Genomic DNA, 23,963 nt, shown 5'->3' on the forward strand with positions numbered 1-23,963 from the left:
GAATGGGGCAGCGCACTTGGAATAGAGTTGCTCGTATACATCATCATGTATATAATGTATATAATGTATACTCGCAACACCTTTCCGGGGAGCAACCCCATTCCCGATTGCTTATTTACCAATCTTTCCCCCAAAAGCAACATTTCATTCAAGTGTATGTAATATTCATGACGGTTTTACTCGTGTTTGATCATTAGAAGCGTCACCTTTCCAGAAAGAAGGCACAAGAGTTGAAGAGTTTATACAGCGCCCTTTTCATGATAAACACGTTCAAAGGCGCTTTACATATACCAAACGCAGCCAAACAGGGCGCGAAATTCATCCTCTACTAGTACAGACACAGAACGATCTGATCAGAGGGATAGAGTGAGATGAAGCCCCCAAAACAGATAGAGACAAATCAATTTAGATACAGGCATGTCCGGCTAACTTAGCCTAGCCCTTTGCGAATGGACAGACAGGATCTTTAACGTGCCCGCTCTATAGCACCGAAACACGCAAAGCCGTCTTTCCTGGGAAAAACCAGTACAGGCCTCTTAGTTAGGTGGGATACACTCAGTGGGAATTTGAATGCGCGTTTACCACCCGTGAATATGTTTCTTACATATGAAATAAAGTTGTAAAATACTTTTGGACCTGTCATCCTCATTTTTGTGATTACAATACACGATAGAATTTAAATGTAAGTGAAAATTCATGAACCGTAATGTCAAGTAATCGCATTGAACGTAGAATCCCTTACTTCATTTATTTCAAAGAAAAATAAAAGTGTTATTTTGAATTTGGTAAATAAATAACGCCCTAAGCATGTTTTGCGGTTTCTTACTAACCTTTTCTGTATGATAAGAGTTTGAACTAAATGAAGCCTCTTAACAATTAAATTGGACACATTTGCGTTACCCTTAAATAAGGATTCACCCATTTTTCTAATTGGCTGCTGTCTGCTATGTTGAATGTAGACCAACCGCATGGTAGAATATTTAACAGCCAACATTAGCTAGGCTGTAAGATTTGTATCGAGGGAAAAACGTGTGTTTTGCAGTGGATATATTTTTTGACTTTATGACCGTGTGTTTTAGCCCTAAGAGATGCATTCATTATGTGGGGTTTCTTTAATTGTAACCTTATTGTAACTGTCGCAATGAAGTAAAGTTTATATGTTAATTGAATTAAAACGATTACCTATTTTTCTGTTCAATTTCCAGTGGATTGTGTCCAATCAGGCACTAAAGCCACAAAGTATATAAGTGAAAAACAGATGCTTATTAAAAGATTTTGATAGAAATTAGCAAAATCCCCACACCAGTAATATGTTTAAACGAAAGGAAATTTGTAGAAGACATATTCAATGCAAAAGTGCATTTTTGTAATAGTACTATATGAAATTTGTTTAACAATAAAGGTGCGTATCATATAATAATTTTAGTACGTACAAAAAATTAGTTAATGTGTCAATGTTATAGTTTACAAATTATTTGTTAATTGAATTGTGAATGGATGATGTATTTCATACTACATCAAGCTTTATTCATTTGCATCAAGGTTACGATTTTCAAAATGTACACAAGGTACACAAAATGTCTACACACTAAACAGAAACATTATATATGTCGACATTTGCTTTATAGGTTGTATTCAATCATCATTGTTCACATACTTATTTTTATAGGGTTATTCCTCACCCTTCCCCAAAACCTGGGTTGGTGATTACATATCCATGTATTAAGATGTATAAATTCATGTGCAGCACGAATTTATGGAAATCTGATTGCGTTAACTTACAAGGTAAAACTTCGGTATAGATCAGGTTCTTAGATTTGAGGATGAAAATAACATAAAGAAATGACACGGTCTTGTCCACACAGAATGCTGTACTGGTTTCAACTAATACATATTATATGCTATTTTCTGCATAACGGACATAACTTTCACAAATAAATCTCAGATAAAAAGTACCTTTTGCCTTTATCACCCTGTGCTCACACTAGTCAAACTATGTGAACTTATTATTTGCCGAAAGCATTTAATATGGCTGTATTCATTTGTGTGCATTAAATAGGACCACTCCTTTATTTTCACTATTACCAAATGCTAGACACACTACCATTGTTTTTGTATATCCTCATTCTATAAACTATACATTTGTTTTAAGGCAATCATTGGAAGAAAGTCCTCACTAGTTGGCAATTTTTGACAATTTTGTGTCAATAGTTTGTGTCCTACAACTTTTTTGTAACGCGTTTTTGCAACGTAAGTGCCTGAGTTGGCAGACTAGAATGACGAGTGATGAAGTTTTAACTGTAATTTATAACCTTGTTGTTCCCTGATTTTTCATTTTGTCTGTTCTTTTATCCGTACACCTGTCCGACTGTCACCAATATAAAACGTAGATTGTGTAAAGTTTAAGGAATGTATTAGTACACACGGCCTTAGAGCTCGCAAACAATTAACGCAGTATAATGGTGCGTGTACATTAATTTGATAGCAAAGTTTAAACTTCAGCGATGTAGAAATGTGAATCCCATTTTAAATACTTTGCTACATCTCAAAGTGTACGTGCTTTAGCAACATGGATATAGATTTAAGCAATTGACACTCTCTGAAGGACAATACGATAGTATGCTAACTGAAAGTACGAACCTCGTTTTACAAATCTTATTTAAAAAAATGTTGAGTGGTCCTCAATTCAAGTAACGGGCTTAATGCAGATATTACAACTATTTTTCAACTAAAACACATTACATTTGTGCTAATGAAAGGTTATCATCCTCACGATTTAGAATCCGGATACCAATGAAGAATATGTGTTGTCGTAGATATAATTTAAATATCCTAGCACCGAAACAGTAAAATAAGTATTTCTATCTAACTGGTATGAAAAATAATTGACATGGACTTATCTATTCGATTTCTCATAAAATGAAGTATTAAACGCAGTTAAGTATATAAAGTTCTAAACAGTATTAATTAATATGGTATATAGATTTATTTCTAGCCGAAACATTAGGACAAGTTTGATATCAACATTTTACCAACTTAAAAAAGAAAAAAATGTATATAGGTTCGGAAGTGATCAAATGAACATCTATTGCATGGTTGACGTTGTTGTTTTTTCAGTATTATTGATGTGCTGTAAGCCAAAACAAATGAATCGTGTTTTATTTGAGTCTACGTAAATAAATATTTCCTAATATATGTACTTGGCTTATATAACTCCTTCTGACAAGTACATATATTAGGACATATTTATATACGTAGACTCAAATAAAACACGATTCATTTGTACTTGGCTTATATAACTCCTTCTGACAAGTACATATATATTTATAAGTTTTTCAGATAACGAATAATTTACACACTCTATGGTACCATAGAGCGTGGTATATAAAGCATAAATTTTGATTTTTTAAATGAACTTTAAAGCAAAACTGTAAATTTGACAAAGCATGTACTCAGTGCCTTTGCTAAAGGGAGGGAAATCATTCTATTCACGCTATACTGTACAATTTGCCTCCTTTCCCTTCCTTAAAACGTTATGCAACATCTCGTTTCTATGGTGTTTTCTGGAATCTTGTCATTTAAACGCTTTTTTGAAATGTGTCAACCGAATATCGAGTGCTTAGAGCAAAACTATTCTATTTGCTTCTATTTCTATATATAGATAGACCAATTTCGCTATAAGTCCTCGATATATACGCTCCATGAAATATGCTGAGGGTAGAAGGAAGGTGATATTACTTGCTTAAGATCGATTTTCTTTTATGATTTAATGATCCAGTTAAACGTCAATATCTTTAGTTTAAACAGAAATAAAGTGTTATATTAAATTTGGTTTTGCTATGTTTGCATGTGTGCGTATTATTTGCACATGTATGTATACGACCACCGTTTAATCTTGACGAAGATTTTTAACAATATCAATTGGTCTTTGATTAATTTTCCAGTGACAGTACTGTGACAGCAAAATAAAGAGTCCCATTTGCTTGCAATTTGCTACCGACTGCTTGCCGGAAAGTAATCCGTACGACTGAAGTATTTTATAGACAGTCTTTTGGTGCGTGGCATTCCCTGTTTGATATTTTTCTTTGTTTTTTTAACAAGAATACGTCCTTCATCTGACTGACATATTATAGTATTTTGCAAGTGTACATCTATCAGATAACAGATAAACTTTTGCAGGGCGGGTAAATTTAAAATAGTGCTGTGGACCAAAATAAAATAAGGATAAATATCAAACAGGTAATGCCATGTTCTAAATTCGCAGCCTCCTCAAAACGAAATGAACAGGACGAAGTCTGATTAAGATCCTTTAAGCGTTCAATGAAATGAAGTCATTTAAAGGTATTTCTATTTTAACCTTTAGTGACCCGTAATAAAGCCAAACATACGTTTTTCATTAATTTGGAGAATGACCTTATATTGATGCTATCCATCCAGTTTCATGAAATCCAATCTAGTGGTGTTCATGGGACGAAATTGTCTAAAGGTATTTTTATTTTTAAATCAGCAAAGGATCAAATGCAATCCATTATACCAAAATTGAAAAGCACCTTATTATGATGATACAGACCAAATATAAGAAGGTCGACGGACGGATGATGGACGAATGATGAGCTATCATAATTGCTCAACCTGAGAGGCCAGTGGACAATGCTTTTATTTAAATTGTTGAAAAGCAAATTTAAATAATAATGCCATTTAATGAGAAGAGTGATCGTGAAATTTCTTCTAATTGTAGACTTATTTCACTTATAAGTTTTTTGGATATAAATGGAACAGTTCAAAACGACATGATGTTTCAGTTTTAATTTGTCTTAGACTGATTCAATTATGGCTACTTTTCTGGCTCGTAGTTTTTATCGCCTTTGGTACGTATCAATATAGTTGTTTTACCGAGTAGAAATAAATAGAAATAATTGTTTTTAAATTCCAAACAAAACACAGTGATACCCTACCCCCATCCCCATTAAAGACCATGGAAATCATTCTAATAATACAGGTATTATATAGCTGTACTACAGGAATACATGAAGATAATATTGACCCACCTTGAATGCATGTAATTTCATCTGCTAAAATATTATTTTAATTTCTTTTCGCGACAGTTTAAACAACATAGACTACTATCTCCGAGGATTTCAGATTAAATAGATAAAACTTCAAAGTTCGCCACCTATAATATTTCGCCTATCGCGAAGAATAGCCTTTGTTTCTATAAACAGAGAAACCAGCCAAACTTACAATCATCAATATACTTTAAAAAAACGCACCTAATAATTTGAAGTTACATGTATAATGATATGGATTACGTTCTTTTATTTTAAAGACATATTAAACATTAATATTCACACCCTTGTTACGAAATTTAGTGTTCACAATAGTTTTAGTCTTTTCCCGTTAACGTATTTGAACACTGCAACAAATACCGGTGTATAGCAAATATCATAATTTTAATAGTTACATGTTTGTTTTGTAGATACGATTATCACAAGAATGGAGCTAAATAACACTGCTTTTGTTTATGTTGGTTTAAGCGTCACACCGACCGACACAATTGCAGGCTATGGGACGATTCCGCAGCTATTTGTGAAGCAGGAAGATCTCAGGCGCCATCCAAGCATTATCTAGATAACGGCCATGCATCTGTGATGATCCAATGACCTTCCGCAACTTACGTACGTGGAATCAGCGTTGATAGATTTTCTTGTCATTTTGGATCATAGAGACTATTCCGTGCTAGTCGGCGTGAAGAGTGTTGCGCCTCTCAATACCTCTCATGAACAAACTCAGTCAAACAGAGTCATATTTTGTTTGCTTGAATTCTAATAGATATTCTTATTGATTTTATTCCTTACGTCAAAGACATTTTCAGCAAATTATAAGCGAGAGTTTAAACGTACAACGGTGATGGACAAGTTATTTAAAGTCAGTGTTCTTAATTACTAGGATGTCTCTCAAGGCCTCAGCAAAAACGTGAACTATACTGAAGTTCATCATTCTAAATGTCTGAACAATGCAGTCATTAGTCCCTGTGGACGTTGGTTTGTTTTGACGATGACAGTTTGAATGTTTGTTTCTTCTAATGATGTATCTGACTTATTGCAAAAACAATAAAGGACAATAGTTTACAGCATTGCAACATACCTTATAAAGTGGTAGAACCTAAAGCTATTTTGGCTGCTGTCTCTACAGTCACTAAAAGTTGATACTTTTATACATTATTAACCAAAAGCAAATGCTATATTTGTGATAAATATGCGTGCACCTTTCCTTAAACGTTTTACTATATTGTTACTTTTCAAGAATTTTGTTAGAGATTTATTTAAGGAACAAAAGTAATGGTTGTAAAAACCTCAATAAGAAAACGGATATTTTATTGATTCTGTATCAAGGTTTGCAATTACCTCAAATTTCATATGTAGGTGTTCAAAAAGCTAAGTATTTCTCCTTCGATGCTTGCTTTTTTCTTGATATTAAGATATTTGAACAATATCAAACAACAGGGATGTTTTCAAGATGCATGCTTTTCAAAATTTGACTTACTATATTTAATAAATCTTCATACCTTTTGTAACTAAGTTATATGCACACATATATTTGTACATACTTATAACTTATGTAAATGTTGAATTCTGCTCTACAAGGGGCTAGAGTGCGTAGACGTAGCTTGTATCCTCCCTACCATCCATGATCAGGCTCAATCAAACCCACTGCGAAAAATATGTGCATATACAGGAGTATACGGTCCCGTATATATGTCTAATATACGAATATCATATAAAAGGTATCTTTCCTGAAAGTATGATCAAAACCTACGCCTTAAACATACTTTTGGACCTTGACAATCCCTAACTTTGAATACTGACATAAACTGTTGAAACGTATTTATGCTAAGTATGAATGAACGAATCCATGTGAGAAAAACATGAATGTCCAATTAAAGAATACGGGATTCCCGTATATGGAATGTTCCATATACGGGAAAAATGTTTCCGTATACGCCCGTATATTAGGAGTATACGGAATGCGTACACTCCCGTATACGGAACCATTTTCCGCAGTGACCGAGTCTGCAACATTTTCGTGTATGTCTTGTTGGAAAATCTGTTGTTTTCCACTTTTTTACAGAACAATATACTAATAAAAGTGAGCCATCTGAAACATGCGCTCTGCACGTCGTTTCGATGAGGTGAACATTTGTGTCAGGCATCTTTAAAATACTTTAAGGGGTTCAAATGTTACAGAGCGGAAGGGAATTTGCTAACCAACAGACAGACATACAGCGGGACACCGAGGCGATAACATAATACGTCACTTCGGGCGTATAAAACGAAATCGAGATCTTATGGTGATACAAGTTGTGTGCAAGTTTGGTTAAAATCAAATCATGAATGAAGCTGCTATTGTGCAGACAAGGTCAAAATAGCTAAATTTGGCCCTTTCAGGAGCCATAACTCTGAAACCAATTATGGGGTCTGGCCGATTCAAGAAAGGAACACAGATCTTATAGTGGCCCAAGTTGTGTGCAAGTTTTGTTAAATTTGAATCATAAATGAAGCTGCTTTTGTGCAGAAAATGTCAAAATAACTAATTCTGGCACTATCAGTGGCCATAACTCTGGAACCAATAATGAAATCTGGCCAGTTCAGAAAGGAAACCAAGATCTTGTGGTGATGCAAGTTGTGTGCAAGTTTAGTTAATATCAAATCATAAATGAAGCTGCTGTTGTGCAGACAAGGTCTAAATAGCTAATTAAGGCCATTTCAGGGGCCATAACTGTTGAACCAACTATGAGATCTGGCCGGATCAAGAAGGGAATGAGATCTTATAGTGATAAACGTTTTGTGCAAGATTGATTAAATTCACATCATAAATGAAGCTGCTATTGTGCAGACAAGGTCAAAATAGCTAATTCTGGCCCTTTCAGGGGTCATCACTCTGGAACCCATCATGGAATCTGGCCGGTTTAAGAAAAGATCCAAGACCTTATTTTTATAGAAGTTGTGTGCACGATTAGTTAAAATAAAATCATAAATGAAGTTGCTAATGTGCAGACAAGTTCAAGATAGCTAATTCTGGCATTTTCAGGGGCCATAACTCTAAAACCCATAATGGAATCTGACCAGTTTAAGAAAGGGACCATGATCTTAAAATGATACAAGGTGTGTGCAAGTTTGGTAAAAATCAAATCATAAATAAAGCTGCTATTGTGCAGACAAGTTCAAAATTGATATTTTTGGCCATTTTAGGGGCCTTAACTCTGGAACCCATAATGGGATCTGGCCAGTTCAAGAAAGGAACCAATATCTTATAGTGGTTCAAGTTGTGTGCAAGTTTGGTTAAAATAAAATAATAAATGAAACCACTATCGTGCAGACAAGAAATTGTTGATGCACGCACGCTCGCAAATTCTGGCCCTTTAAAGGGCAATAACTCTAGAACCCATGATGGGATCTGGTCAGTTTCCGAAAGGAACCGAGATATCATACCAATACAAATTTTGTACAGCTTGGGTCTAAACTGCTTGCAAAATGCAGTCTCTATTGTGTTCACAAGAAATTGTGGACGGACCGACGGACGGACGAACGACGGACAACGGACGAAGGGCGATCACAAAAGTTCACCTTGTCACTACGGGACAAGTGAGCTAAAAATGCATACGGACACGTGCGTTTCAACAACAACTGCATGTGGACACGTTCATTTCAATCACTACTGCAAACTGACATGTAAATTTCGACCACTACTGAATACGGAAACGTCAATTTTGACCAATACTGCATACAGATACGTGCATTTCACACACGTGCATTTCAACAACTACTTGCAGTAAACATAACAAAAAAGGCAATCATGTAGCCAAACATTTAGGGGCTACACAGGATAGCCCAATACTATGAGTATGCGAGCAAAATTCCTAGCCCCTAAATTGCGTTTTAATGAATTTAATTCTTAAAAAGCACCAGTTGTAATTTACTTGTTGTAAATGATAATGTTACACACTATTTTGTAATCTAATTGCAATCAACGTATGCATTCGATATTAAGAGAATAAGGCAGATTTTGTGAATATAACTTAACGATTTCTCACCCTAGGTATCCAGTAACTTAAGACTTTCGTAGTGAGAGCTGCAGTAAGTGCAAAGACCAAACCGCTACAATTTCCTGACACATGTATATCGACGTAAAGTTCAAGTCATTTTATTTCATGTTGAAGTGCATCCAATTTGAAATGTCTTAGTTTATGTTTTATGTATTCTGATACCAACCGTCTATATAATTTAATATAAAACACAGTAATTTAAAGCGAAACAGGCACAACGTTTGTCATGGCACTTCCCGTAATTCAACACATCTTTAGAAAGTCAAGTTGAACACAATTTAGTTTTCGGCAATTGTCTATATAATTTAATTTAGAACAGAGTCATTTAAAACACAAACAGGCACAACGTTTGGCATGGCACTTCCCGTAATTTATCACATCTTTAGACAGTCAAGTTGAACACAATTTAATTTTCGGCTCTTTTGACAGAAACGATGTTTATTTTTCGTGACTCATTCAGGTCTGTTGCCAATAGATCTACTTCTCAACACGGAAAACTGCAATCACACAAACTTCACCAAGCTCTGAAATGTGTGAATAACTACGACAAGAAAATGCTTGAGGAAAAATGCTCTATTAGCCGTTTCTTAGTTCAAATTTTATAACAAATTAAGTATATCCTACCGACGACCGTTATTGGTCTATTATACTGGGTGTGGTGGGTAGGATGAAAAATTTTATGTTGGCTGTCTGTTGAAGTAATCTATCGGAAAGTGTATTGACGTCACAATGCAAACGTCGTATTCGCAAGACTCGGCAATTTCTGTTAAACGATCTTGCAATTATGGTCAATGGGATATAATAATTCTACATGCCTTCCACGAAATAGTCAAGCCCCTCTAGATAACAACCCTTGTTCGCAAAATAATATTCGTTATTGGCAGATACGCCATAACGACAATTAATGCATCATTTGCATTATATTTTATACATTTTTCGACGCAAATGAAGTAAAACGTTTCTTGGCATATTTCTTGACCTGGTAGAAAACCAGTTAAATGCTCCTCTACTTATAATTGTTTTAACATAAACATTTTATCAGAAATAAGCCATAAAATACCATGTTTCTCTTTCATTATTTCTTCCATTTCCATTTGTATGTAATGTACAGCATTAATATATCAAGACCGACAAAATATAATACTGATAACGTACAATGCCCACTTCCATTGGTAAGTGGCATATTTTATTACTTGTTTTATATGAAGTTTCATCATTTGGCAGTAATTGAAAGACAACCATAAGAACTGCATTGTTACATCAAAATGATTCACGTGACATAAATCAATTAGAATAAAAAATAATCCTGTTTTCCGGAAGCAAAGCAAATATATGTTATTAACCTCAAGCCACGTTTTTTTATTTTTATTTTCTATTTCATTTATTCATTTTTTAAAGACCTACTGTATGTATTCTTAGATTTGAAAGTAGTGTTAAGTCTAATTGGTCGAAGGATTTGACCCTTTGGCCAAATGATATATCGTCCTTTAAATTAAATGATAAATGTCTGTTTGATTCATGCAAAAATTAAAATGCTTTGAATAACTTAGATTAATGGACTTATTGGTTCCCCGTGCACACGATTAAACCCTTGCGTGGCACCATTCATAAACGTTTCACGTTACACGCTTAGTTAATCGTGCAGCAAATCAAAAAGGTTTTAAACCGTGTAAGCGTGCGAAAGCGGGAGACGAGTTTTTTTGCATTATTCGCATGCGCAGCGTGTAGTTTGGAGATGGTAAAGCGCACGCGCAGCTTGCGTCGTCTGCATGATGCCTGTGTGTGATCATAAGTGGATGTTTTTAACTTTTGTTGCTTCCATTTCAAAGTTTAAATGGAATCAAAACATATTTATTAATGGGTCTTCCTTAATTATAGATTAAAACTTTGTCTTTAAGAACAAATATAAAAGTAGTTTTTTTTTTTATGTCATATCGTTTCGTTCTAAACAAGTGTTAAAATACATTTTTAATTCCATTTCAGTGAACTTCTCTATTATTTTAAACACAGACTGAACATACAAGCGCACAACAAAAATGAAACCAAAAGAAGCATACTGTATATGAACAGATAATAAAAAGAAGCACAAGATGAAATTATCCGTATATTTCCAAATGCCTCGGTGATGATCTTATACATTTTTAATGGATTTTGCTGCGTTTTTAATCCGCTGTTACAAGGATGAGCGTATACCTAGTTATAAAAATTATTCTTGTATGAAATATTTTAAATAACTTTTGAGGCTGGATAATTATAAATATTTAAATTACGCTGAGACTAAACTCTGTCAGAGAATACAGGCTAGATTATTCACATTAGGGGAAAAAATACAGTTTTTATACGGGAGCCGGATACGTTTTCCTTCCTAGTATGTACTATAAACTCTCATCTGTCTTAAAATCAATAAAAAAAGAACGGGAGAAGTGCGTAACTTTATATAATATGTAATTTATTATTCAACTATAATATTCAACGAAAATCAGAAAATTTATGATAAGGAATGTCTCTAAAAAATATCGTAATAAAAAAAAGAAACATAAGTTCTTTTCGCAAAATTGTACATACACTATCATAGTTACTAAAACTTACACACATTTAAACATGCGCAAAATGCTACTCCCGCTAAACAATTAATGGAAACCGGATGACACAATATCCCATCCTGCCAGTCAGAGGATCAAAGTGCAATACCGCCTTTGGCGGAACGTTACGTGTTGTTTGTGATCTACCTAGTAATCATAATGAGAGTCTCACACCTAGTACATTTTAGTCTCGAATAGCTTCGGGCAATATCTCTATATTGCAAATATTGGAGTAAATAGAAGAACAGCTGTTTAAAACTATCATCATGCAGTTAAACCGAACCCTTCTAATAGAATAAACGCACTAATTCTACGTATCAATTAAAAAAAAAAGAAGAAAAAAAAACTCTTTTTTTGTAATTAAACGCCATAGTGTTCATGCGAGTGCACTTTGTCATATATTTGGGGAAAGGAATTCAAATTATGTGAAAGAATGGAAAATTTTGCGATAAGTTATGTCAAAACGGACCAAATATATTTTGACTATGTGTTCGTATTATGGGGACCCTTTTCATTCTCGTGTAGGGATAAATTTTTATAAATCATCACCTTAATTAAGTCGTCGGTCCACAGTTTATGCTATTAACTGGTCTAAAGAACAACGGTATATTTTCCTGTACTGAACTCATAACTTGAAGGAAATTTATTTCTGACCTGATGCAATTAGAAACTTGATAGATCGCTTGCCGGTAAAAAATTGGGAAACTATTGCCCGTGGTTCGAAAAAGTCATTCATTAAACTTTAACAAAAATGTGTTTTAGTGTGTTTAACATCATTATCAAGTTATCAAGTTTTTTCTATCAAATCGGAAATTACGTTCAAACATTAGAAAAACGCGGGGGAGGGGATTTTCTCGTCAGACGAAAATCTTTACTGGCTAATAAAAATATAAACGTATTAGTAAGGCTATTACATACCTGACTTATATATTTCCTAAAATTTTCAAACAGTTGTAAACCTATTTCTGCAATACAGAGTAATGTATATTTCAAAAAAATGGGAGGGGAATAAATCATTGTTTTTTTGTCGTTCAGATGCGTATTATTATATCACACGGGCTAGCTAAACGAGTTCTTATACGTACAAACTTTTCACGATATATTACATTAAGCATATCACGTTAGGCAACTGAAAAGTCGTATGATTCAAGCTCAAATGAAAATATACAACTGTTGTTCTTCATGGTAATGATGCACCTGCAATTTGTGGTTCAGCAATGCACATCTAAATGAAAACATGTTTTCCATTTAAACCAATTGCTTTAATGTTTATAATGTATATCCAATCTTCTTTCAACTTGCTTCCTTGTTTCATTTCAAAGCTATTGCTAGATGAATGTTGATGAGTAGCAATGATTTATTGCCTAACAGAATTTCGTATGATGATAATTATTTGAGTAAGAAATGCTTCCAAAATTCTAAGCGTTGTCACCATGCGAATATTATTTAACAGCCTTCCGATTGTTTTCTATAAATTCTTTTCATAAGATAGGAATAGCTATAATTATTATAATATAATTTTGTCGAATGTTCAACTCTTCTTTTTTTTCGACATAAAACACAAACCGCTCTCGTGTCAGGTTTTTGACCCAACAACAAAACGAAGTAGGGAGTTAGATTAAAACATCCATTTATTTTTCATAACAATCATTCATTTTATTTTAATTTCTATATCTTTTATTCAGAAAATTAATCCATTGGCCCCAGACCCTCTTTTAAATACATTAACAACTTTACCTGATAATATTCTTCATTGACCGTAAAACATAGATGTAAACTATTAATACTTTTAATATAAATGCAACGCATGATTTAAAAAGATATGGCCTATCATTTGTTATTTTCCACTGGTGTATATTATTCATATTTTGTGTAACAAGGTCACTTCATTATGAGACCTGGGGCCGTATTCATAAAGCATCTTACGTATAAGTTTTGACTTAAGTTTAAGATTTTACTTAAGTTTGTGGTGATTTCAGCTTAAGTCTAAGTAAAAACTTAAGTCCTAGTCATAAAACGGCTAAAACTAAAGATACGTAAGAAATGACTAAAGTCAGAAAATAAAATAGCGTGGTGAGTACGATTAAAGTGTTGTTTTTCAGATAAAAGCACTTTAAACATAATTGTGCATGTTGTATCTGTTTGAAATTAATGTTGTTTTTAAATGTTTTCATCCACATTAAAAAACAAGAATTACTTATTAAGTTGTTTTATGAATAACAAATATACTTAAGTGAAATAAATTTCTAACCTAAGTAATACTTAAGTAAATAATCAATTTCTTATTCTTATACTTAAGATGCTTTATGAATACGGCCCCAGCTCAACGATTTCTAGTGAGAAGAAAGTTTTATAATATATGACATTTATCATCAATCGCATTTAGGAAATGAAAACAGTCAATTAATTCGTATTTTTACCCGCTAGTAATAATATACAGTCGACGTGTTTCCATGGTAATGGTAAATTTGAAGTGTTGCTTTTATACAACCAGTTGCTGTTATTTAAATTTCTAATTCATTAAACGTTGCATCTATATGTCATTAAATAGCTAAAGCCAGAAGAATAATGAGTTACCATGCATTATTACCGGAACAAAATTTGTTGATGGTAGAAAAAAATGAAAACATACTGTCTTAGCGAGTGAGCAATGCTTTCAAATAAGGCTAAAATATCTACAACTCCGTGATTTTTTTTTTCACTTATCAACAAACCTGCCTGATAAATTAAACCTCCAACATTTGAATAAACAAAACAAAACTTATAGCTTTGTATCAAAGTTGAATGTTGAACTTGATAAAATTCTTGACAATTCAAGCATGTTGTTAAGTCCTCATTTGGCCAAACTGCATATTTCCATATTTCCATGTATGGATCAGAATAATAATATTATCATACTCACTACTTTTCTGCATGTCTCTTATCCATGACTGTTTAATGGTCGTCTTCTTCTCAGGCATTCCTAGGGTAATATATGTCTATGTATTTGTGTATGTTGCACTTTGTTACAAAAATGTAAAACTTTGTATAATGTAGTATGTCAGATTTTTGGCAAGTAACGTAATTGTTTAAAATATAAATCTCATCGTTTTCACATATCTTCATTTAGCACTTTATATTAAATTGCCTTCGGAAGTCTTTTAAAAATTTCATTACCTCATACTTGTTGCCAACCCAAGGTAATGTTACTTTGGCATAAATATAGGATTAATGAACATATGCAAAATTGCGTTTGCAAAAATACAAAACAACAGTATGTTTTAAATATTTGCATCGACAACTGCATATCTAGCGGAAATGAATAGGAATGCAAGTTTGGAACATATTTCACATTATTTTAATCTCAGATGAGAAAGAGCGTTCTTTTGATATCCGATGTTTGTTGCTTTTCTTTGGTTGTTTTATCAGGGCTATTCTATGTGCGATAAAATGTGCTCATGTATTAAATGAAATCTTCGAACATAATTCCTGCAATTACAACTAAATTAGCATACATTTTGATGTATTTTCTATAAAGATAAAACGATAATGTGTTTAAGGTCAGAACATCTACTGAAAGTAATAAAGCAGTATGAAGAGTATTTTATATATTTATTGTAGACTACGGTTATTCGCTTCAGTATAGGATATTCGTCTATGCATTAAAGCTATACCAAAAAGTGATTAACTGAATATTAAAGCAAATGAAGTTCCGAAAATACATACATTCAGGTAGGGTCACTAGTATCTACATGTTTTCTTGTAGAACAGCTTTAGAATGATAAGGTCTGAACATCTACAGAAATTAATAAAGCAGTAAGAATAGTATTTGGTATATTTTTGTAGAAAACGGTTATTCTCTTCAGTGAATGATATTCCTCTATGTATTAAAGCTATACCGAAACGAGATTAACTGAATATTTAAGCAAATAAAGTTCAAAAACACATACAATCAGGAAGACCCACTAGTATTTACATGGTTCCTTGTAGCTCAGCTTTAGAATGATTTTTCTTGCTTTTAAAGGGTGGGTAAGAATATCATTATGTTGTGTTTGGGATTTAAACACAACTCTTTCCATATATTTTTACATGGCTTGAAAAATTAAAATTTAAAACATAATACCTACCTCTCAAAGGCGATGACTATGGGTCTACAATTTATGTTAAAATGTCCTAGCACAGACGTATACTAAAAGAGCGTGTAATTTTGTTCCGTTCAATATATGTCCAACACAACTCATTAATGAAATAATTTATGAGACATGTAGAAGACATATCACGATCGCTTTTCTCATAAAATGGCATAATATTTTTAATCTGCTTTTCAACAGTTATGTTATTTATTAATATTAACATTTTTTTTTCTGCATATTAATAATATGCACTAATGACGACAGTCTTGTTGTTTATTTTTACTGAGAAATGATAAATACGCTGTACAACTGGTTTTCTGTTCAAGCATTATTGAAAAAAATATAATGTCAAAAATAACAATTATGTAACATATTTTTGTCATGTTATTTATATTCTCTTTTTCAGTAAACAATACACTGTCAAATGATATCAAATTTATATGAACGTACCCGGCATCAATATATGATATATTTTAACAGGACTGTTACATAGCACTTTCTTATTTGTGGACCAGATAACGAAATTAGTACTTGTATATTTAAGTTATAAGTACGTTTAGTATTTGCAAAATGTTTGATCAGGTAAGATTGAAATATACATTCTTATAGTAAATATGTTATATAATAAAATGTTCCGTGACGATTTGATAGACATTGTGTCTGAAATTATTCGTACTCCAACTCTGATAATTCATGTGGAGAAATTGGCAGTTACTTGCGGAGAACAAATTTGTACTGGTACAAAACCCAAGAACGCTAGTTAGGTTAACTACCCGCCGTTATATGACTGAAATACTGTTGAAAAACGGCGTTAAACCCAAAACAAAACAAAAAATGTAATAAAATGTCAGTTCTAAATTCAAAGAAGCTATCCCATCATTTTATTTCCTTGTACTAGTACGTAGGTTTTAAACTTACTTACACATAAGTAAATATGAGACAATATGAATTTATCAGAAATTTTACTAAAAGCATTTATTTTAAGAAAATGCATACGCACCTTGCAATTCAAATACTTCTAACGAAAGGCATCTTGCGTACTCTTTAATTAGATTTTAAACTTAACAAAACGACATGATAAAGTGTTTACGTTTTAATCTGTTGAAGAGCAATTCCATTGTTTTTATCGTCTACTTTGGTGGTCAGTAGTTACCTTTCACTTTTTCGAGGGTACGTATCATTTTATAAATTGTAGGCTACTTCTTCATGTAGAAATACCACTTAAAGATTTGCTGAAAGGAACGGATAACATAACGTTACCTATTATCCTTTACAAGAGTACTATGATTGCCAAATTACATGTTGTTATTTCTGGACAGATCTCTTAAGCTTTACTAAAGTATTACGTTTTCCAGTTTAAGAGTCTTTTTTTTTAAAATTTAATTCAGTAAATTTAAATTCAGCTTTTAGTTTTGGGAAATGATAAATATATATACATATGATTTCTATATTTGGCATTCTACTGTTTGATATGAGCTAACATATATCTACTATTCGAAGATGTAAAGTAGATGTACAATTTTCAGTCATAAAAAGTAAACATTGACCATAGTATAATTCTAAAATAAGACGATCTTTCCGCAAAAGTATCAAATAAAAATGTATGAAATATGAAATATTGAATTAGATTTTAAACAATTAAATTTAACTTAAATGGCCTACTAGAAGATTTATAAACATTTAAAAAACTATTCAAAACAATTATTCATTTATATTCAAAAGAAGCGTACAAAACTTATGGTTTTCATTTTTTATATTACACCATGAATAATATGTGTGCCAGTAACTAAAGTGAATACTTGAAAATTGTTTCAATGCAGCACAAAGCTAATAAAATGTGCGATATAATTTCTCTCTTATTGAAACACGAGAATTCTTTCATTTCCTTATAATGAAAACGCAATTGTTTTAAACATAACCTTATAATGTTGCTATAGAGCTATAGACCAAGTCTGATAAAGATCCGTCAAGCGGCTCATGAAAAGAGGTTATTTAAAAGTTTTGTTTTTCTATTTTAAGTTTTAGTTCGTAAATAGGTCCAATAAACCCCTTTCGATAATTTGAAGAAAAAATATCTTATATTGATGCTATTCATCTAGTGTACTGAATACCCATTATATCGGTTAATGTGAAAACGGGTTTAAAGGTACTTTTATTTTGAACTCTAGCGGACCCGAAAAGAGTCTAAAACCCTCGATTATGAACAAATTTGAAAGGTATCTCATAATGATGCTACATAATAAATCTAAGAAGCTAGATGGCAGACGAACGAACGATGGACGAACGATAAGAGATCATAATTGCTCAAATGACGTTCTACGAGATCAAGTGAGCTAGTTGAATAAAAAACAGTCATTCGCCTTTGGGGGGAACGTAATATTTTATCAATTTTAGTTCATTTAACCATGTAGAAATAAACAAAGTTATATTCCAATCCTGAATGTATGCATTGTTTGAACTTCTTCTTCTGAAATATTCAACTAAGCTCTTTTCGTTCATATACACATATTTTAAACTGAAGTGGAAATGTGTGGTCTACACCAAACATATCATGAACTCGAATACTGCTTTATTAATTTCAGTAGATATCTAGATCTTTAACATATTGCAAATTTCGTTCTATCGTATAGAAATACATCAAGATGTATGCCAATTCAATTATAATTAGTGTCGAGGATTTCGTTATAATACACTGAACTTTTAAATTCTCAACTCATAGCATTTCTTCGCACACAAAGAATAGTCTTTTTCTATAAACTGAGAAAACAACCAAACAAAAAGAACGTTAATCAAAAGAACGCACTTAATAATTTGAGACTATAATGATGGAAAGTTACGCATTACATTTTAAGCGTTATTTCTCTTCAATATTCAGATCACTGATATTCCTGTAACGAAATGTAATGTATGTATTTATTATAGTCTTTTTCTTTAATGTGTGTAAACACTTTAATAACTACTGGTGTTTAGCAAATTTGGTTTGCCTTTCAAAATGATATTCAAGTTATCCGATATATAAATGAGCAAATTTTTCAAGCCTTTATATGTTATCCTTTTTATAATGTTTCATTAAGGTTTACGATTTGACACTTTGAAAAACACAAATAAAGGGCGATACCTCAACAAGCGAGATAACTCTCACCATTATTTCCTACATATGAAAATATGATACAAATAAAATAAAAATATACAAAGTTTATATTACCAGATTTTATTTTGCTAGTATTTCAAGTCATTTCAAATCCAGATAATATCATGACCTACAAAACACTCTTTGAATTTCAAATAAAACATATATTTGAATATTTGCTCAAGTTATCTGCAGACAGAAACAAAAGAAATGAATCTTCTCTCGTAAAGTATAGAAATAAATAATTGAAACCACTTAAAATCAAAATTATTTGAAGAGGGGTAACAGACTTCTCTGCATTCTTCATTTCCTGAAATTTTACAAAAATTAAGAAAGGTGTATATATAGCAGAAATGAAAAATAATAATAAAAAAATGAAAATAGCTACCATAAATTTTATGACCATATCAATGTAACTTCTTTATTAATGTAGCTACAGTTATCATATTTCTATCAACTCTTATTCTTATGATCTTAAAATTATCCGAGGCTTTAGATAAAAGCTATCTTCAATTGTTAAGCAATGATATTTTTCACATTCAGAGCGGGGGAACTTTGTGTTTAAACCAACTGAGGTGAATGTGTAACAAACCGGGTGTTTATGTATAGACGAAATGTGGAATTGTGTGTTTCAACAAAACGGGGAGTTAGTGTAAAGACTAAATGAGGTACAAGTGTATAACTAACCGGGTACGTGTGTAAAGTTGAAACGAGGAACTAGTTATTAAAATGGTGAATGCGGAAGCTCCTGTTACATATCATATATATGAGAAAAGACAACCGAAGGACTTAATTTGATTTGATGGGTTTTACGCCATTTTAAACACTATTTCAGTTATGTCAGCTGGGCAGTTTACCCAAAAATCGTTCCTGGAAAGATCAAGTACTAGTACTCGAGCTGTCATCTTTCTTACATACAGAGATTTGGTCGGTAGCAAGGATTGAACCCATGCCCCTTAATCAGTATGTACTTACGTGATTTTAAGTCAGCGATTCTATCCACCCGAAAACAGAGATTATATATTACATATTCTGTATGTAGGTACATGTAGCAATCATTCGACATTCCATCAAAACTTGTCTATGTCAAATGTTAACATTAAAATAACTGTTTATGACAAGACATAGAACAATCGAAGAACAAACCAGACTCATGATGCATAGATATAATAAAGCACAAAACAGTATCTGGTTTTATCAGTTGTGTGCTTAAATCACTTTCTATTGCCTACAGCAACTTTTGAACTTCGATATTATAAGATTCTTTCACTGGTTATAGGTGCAGATAGGAATATCCGGCATCGAGGGTAACTGTTTTGGCGGTAACGAGGGTTTCTGTCGAGTTACCGCCTAAACAGTTATCCGAGAGCCAGATATTTCCATCTGCACCTATAACCAGTGGTAGAATCTTTTTCTTGCATACCGATTTCAAGAAATAATAATAAAAATAAAATCAATTGAACAGCTTTCTTTTTTAGAACTAGATCTATTTCGTATGGCAGTGTATTTAAACAAAGCGCGGGAAATCAACGTCCGTAAACAGGAAAGACGTCATGACGTTTCAAAACAAACAACAATGTTTAGTTCCGGTTTTGTTTTAACAGTTGCAGAGTAACGTTATGAATTTTTGATAAAATAACGTGATTTGAATAGAGAAATATACTATCAAGAACCAATAGGAACTGTCAAGGTATTGAATTTTCATTCCGTTTTTTTAAATAGAATATAAATTACTACACAAATCTTTTACATATATGTATTTCTTATACGTCATTTACAGCACGAGAGTCATCTTACACCACCCCGGGGTGTAAGACTGACTTTTCTTGCATACCAGACTGGGATTTCCGGTATTTTTACCGGTGCTGGAAAAATCCATCTTACACCCCGGGGTGTAAGATGACTCTCGTGCTTTAAATGACTTATTACGAACTACATATATGTAGAAGATTTATGTAGTTATTTATATTTTATTTTGAAAAACGGAATAAAAATCCAATACCTTGACAGTTCCTCTTTGTTCCTGATAGTATATTTCTCGATTCAAAACACGTTATTTTGTCAAAAATTCATAACGTTACGCTGGAACTGATAAAACAAAACCGGAACTAAACATTGTTATATGTCTTTGAAACGTCATGACGTCTTTCCTGTTTACGGACGTTGATTTCCCGCGCTTTGTTTAAATACGCTGCTATAAGAAATAGTTATAAAAAGAAAGCCGTTCAGCTGATTTTATTTTTATTATTATATCTTTATAACGGTGTGCAAGAAAAAGGTTCTGTCACTGGTTATAGGTGCAGCTGGGAATATCCGGCTCTCGGGTAACTGTTTAGGCGGTAACTCGGTAGGAACCTCGTTACCGCCTAAACAGTTACCCTCGAGGCCGGAAATTCCCATCTGCACCTACAGCCAGTGAAAGAATCTTATATTCTCACTTATCGGACAGAAAAATCTCTATTTTTAGAAATGCTGGAAAATCTTATCTCACATGGATTATCCCACACTCCTGTGACGGACTATTTCATGCACTGAATATACATATTATTTATGCAAAATAATTAAAAATTAGATACCTTTATCTTTTCTCTCCGTTCCTTATAGTGTATTTCACGATTCAAAATTCGTTACTTTATGATAAGAACGTACCGTTACGCTACAAACGATAAAACTAAAGCGGAACTTTGTTATTATGCGTCAATGAAATGACATCACGTCACTTCTGCTTACGGACGTCAATTTCCCGCGTTTTAAATAGTTCCATATTTTCATACTTGTTTTCATTGTTTCTGTTGTGGTAAGTGAGAAATAGAATCCATCATTGGTGTTCGGTGAAGATCGAAAATCCCATCCCTCTGGCGCACCGCTCAAGTCTTAAACTCGGCACAGCCTCGTTTAAGACTTGAGCGGTGCGCCAGAGGGTTGGGATTTTCTGATCTTAACCGAAGACCAATGACAGATTCTCTATTTCCAGCACCGGTAAAGATACCGGAAATCCCCGTCTGGTTTGCAAGAATAAGTAATATTGTATGTTTTAGTTCCTTCTTTATGTTTTAACTAAATAAATTAATTAGGCATTCACAAATCTCAGGGCGGATACAGGATTTGGTGTAAGGGGTGCAAAATATTTGTAGTAGAACAACTAGGAGGGTCCGTGGGCATGTCCCCATCTCCCCCTCCCCACACCACCCCACTCAACCCCACCGGAACATTTTGAAAATAATTGATCCATCTGGTGCATTCTTGGCTTTCTGAGGTGCTGTTTTTGGTATTGAAAAAGGACAGGTTTTATGATAAAATTAACCCAAATTACATGCTTCGTATAGTCCATGTTTTAATGACTCGTCAGACTTATTCTTGCTTAAGTATCTCGGAATGGAATTTCTAAGCCCGATTTCTGAGGATTTTTATGGGGAGGGGTTACTAAAGATTATTAACGTAAAATAAAAAGCTTTATAGGAGCTCATGCAAACTTGTCGGACTTTTATTTTGCGAACGTAGCGAGGAAGAAAAAAATGCATTGTTTTACCCAAACAAAAGACAAGTTGCCTATGCGAGCATAGCGAGCGAGAAAAAAATGCATATTTATATTTTCACCCAGAACAAATGATGAATTACCTATGCAAGTGTAGCGAGCGAGAAAATATGCCCCAATCCCTGGATCCGCCCTTGAATCTGTGCTAAGCAGACAATTTATTTTTCCTTCAATTCTACTCGTTCAAAAGACAGAATTAACAGTCAAACATATAATTGGGTTCCTTTAAAAAACGGATTAACGAAATCATGCATACAACAAAAACACAGACAACTTATTTGGATAATCTCCCAATCGGCGAAATATTCAGTATATTTTTCAGTTGTTGTGTTCCTACATTTAAACTGTGTATTATTATATATACATTGTATACATTATCATGATTTAAACTATAGTACCGTTTGCTATTTAATAATGATAAGTTTCAAAAAGATAAGGCATTACAAAAATGACGTTCCCAGAGTAGGATATCAACTCATGACTCAGGCTTGAGACGAAAACAACAGTAGAAGGTAATTAATTTGAATAAGATAGAATTGAGGCAAACACATGACTCTAAATCAGGAAGAATGACAGAAACAAAGCATTTATTTTTATTTGCGCTTTTCTCTCCGATAACAGGTTAACGAAAACTTGATTTTCTTAGAAAAAAGAATTTTGCGCTTATTTAAATGCAAAGTAAATGTTTAGGTTCGATATGCGGAAACAGGAAATAAAAATAGGGGAATCTTAATTCATACTCCGCAATGACTCGCAGTCCCTGACTTTTGCATGAAAATCGTTATTTCTTGCCCGGGAAAATAGCAATCAACATTAAAAAAAGACTTAAACAAAGTTTACAGCATTTCCAGTCATAGTTATTTTGTTTCCAAACTATTTTTCCATATAAAGGTTTTGTTTTATCTTTTTTTTTTCGAAAACCAGGCTTCAGTAAAACGTTGACTTTACACAGTTAAACTTTCAAAATTTGTGAAGGTCGTGTGTTCGAATCCCACACTCGGAAAGTCTTTTTCCCAATTTTGTGACGATTTTTCCTTTAGAAACTGAACATGATTTAATTGCAAACAAAACTATCTGGAGTTTCGATCAAGAAAATGTATATAAAGTAAAACATTACAAAGGTAGGAGAATGAAAACTGAAGCAACGGCTGATTTTACCGCAAAGTTTATCAGTACTCTTTCAAAACAAAGTACATGCAGAAACGGAATGCTCGTGTAAAAATCGTTCTGATGAAGGAAGACTAAAATGAAATCTGTCATAGGTATTTTACATTCATGATGTTGTTTTAATCAAAACATTTATATCGTAAGTATTTTTATGATTATTATATACTTGTGTTTCCCTCAATGCTATTAATACCAGTAAATCATACGTATGCCACTGTCAAAACTAAAGATAAATATACTTGCACCCATAATAAATACTGCGTTAATGTGTCACCGAATAGGGAAATGTCTTATTTTGTGTCGGTCAGTTACATGAGTGAAGTATGAAATAACC

General features: G+C 33.0%; 1 protein-coding gene across 2 annotated transcripts in view; it reads right to left on the reverse strand.

Annotated features, from left to right (window-relative positions):
* The window catches only part of LOC123566038 (uncharacterized), a 51,642-nt gene extending 36,802 nt beyond the window's left edge, over positions 1-14,840 (reverse strand). For both annotated transcript variants that reach the window (XM_045359859.2, XM_053550214.1), the window contains exon 1: positions 14,588-14,840. The gene's annotated coding sequence lies outside the window, so the exon portion shown is untranslated. The remainder of the gene's footprint in view (positions 1-14,587) is intronic.
* Between the last annotated feature and the right edge of the window lie 9,123 nt (positions 14,841-23,963).

Source organism: Mercenaria mercenaria, chromosome 8, assembly GCF_021730395.1.
Source record: "Mercenaria mercenaria strain notata chromosome 8, MADL_Memer_1, whole genome shotgun sequence".
Classification (NCBI taxonomy): domain Eukaryota; kingdom Metazoa; phylum Mollusca; class Bivalvia; order Venerida; family Veneridae; genus Mercenaria; species Mercenaria mercenaria.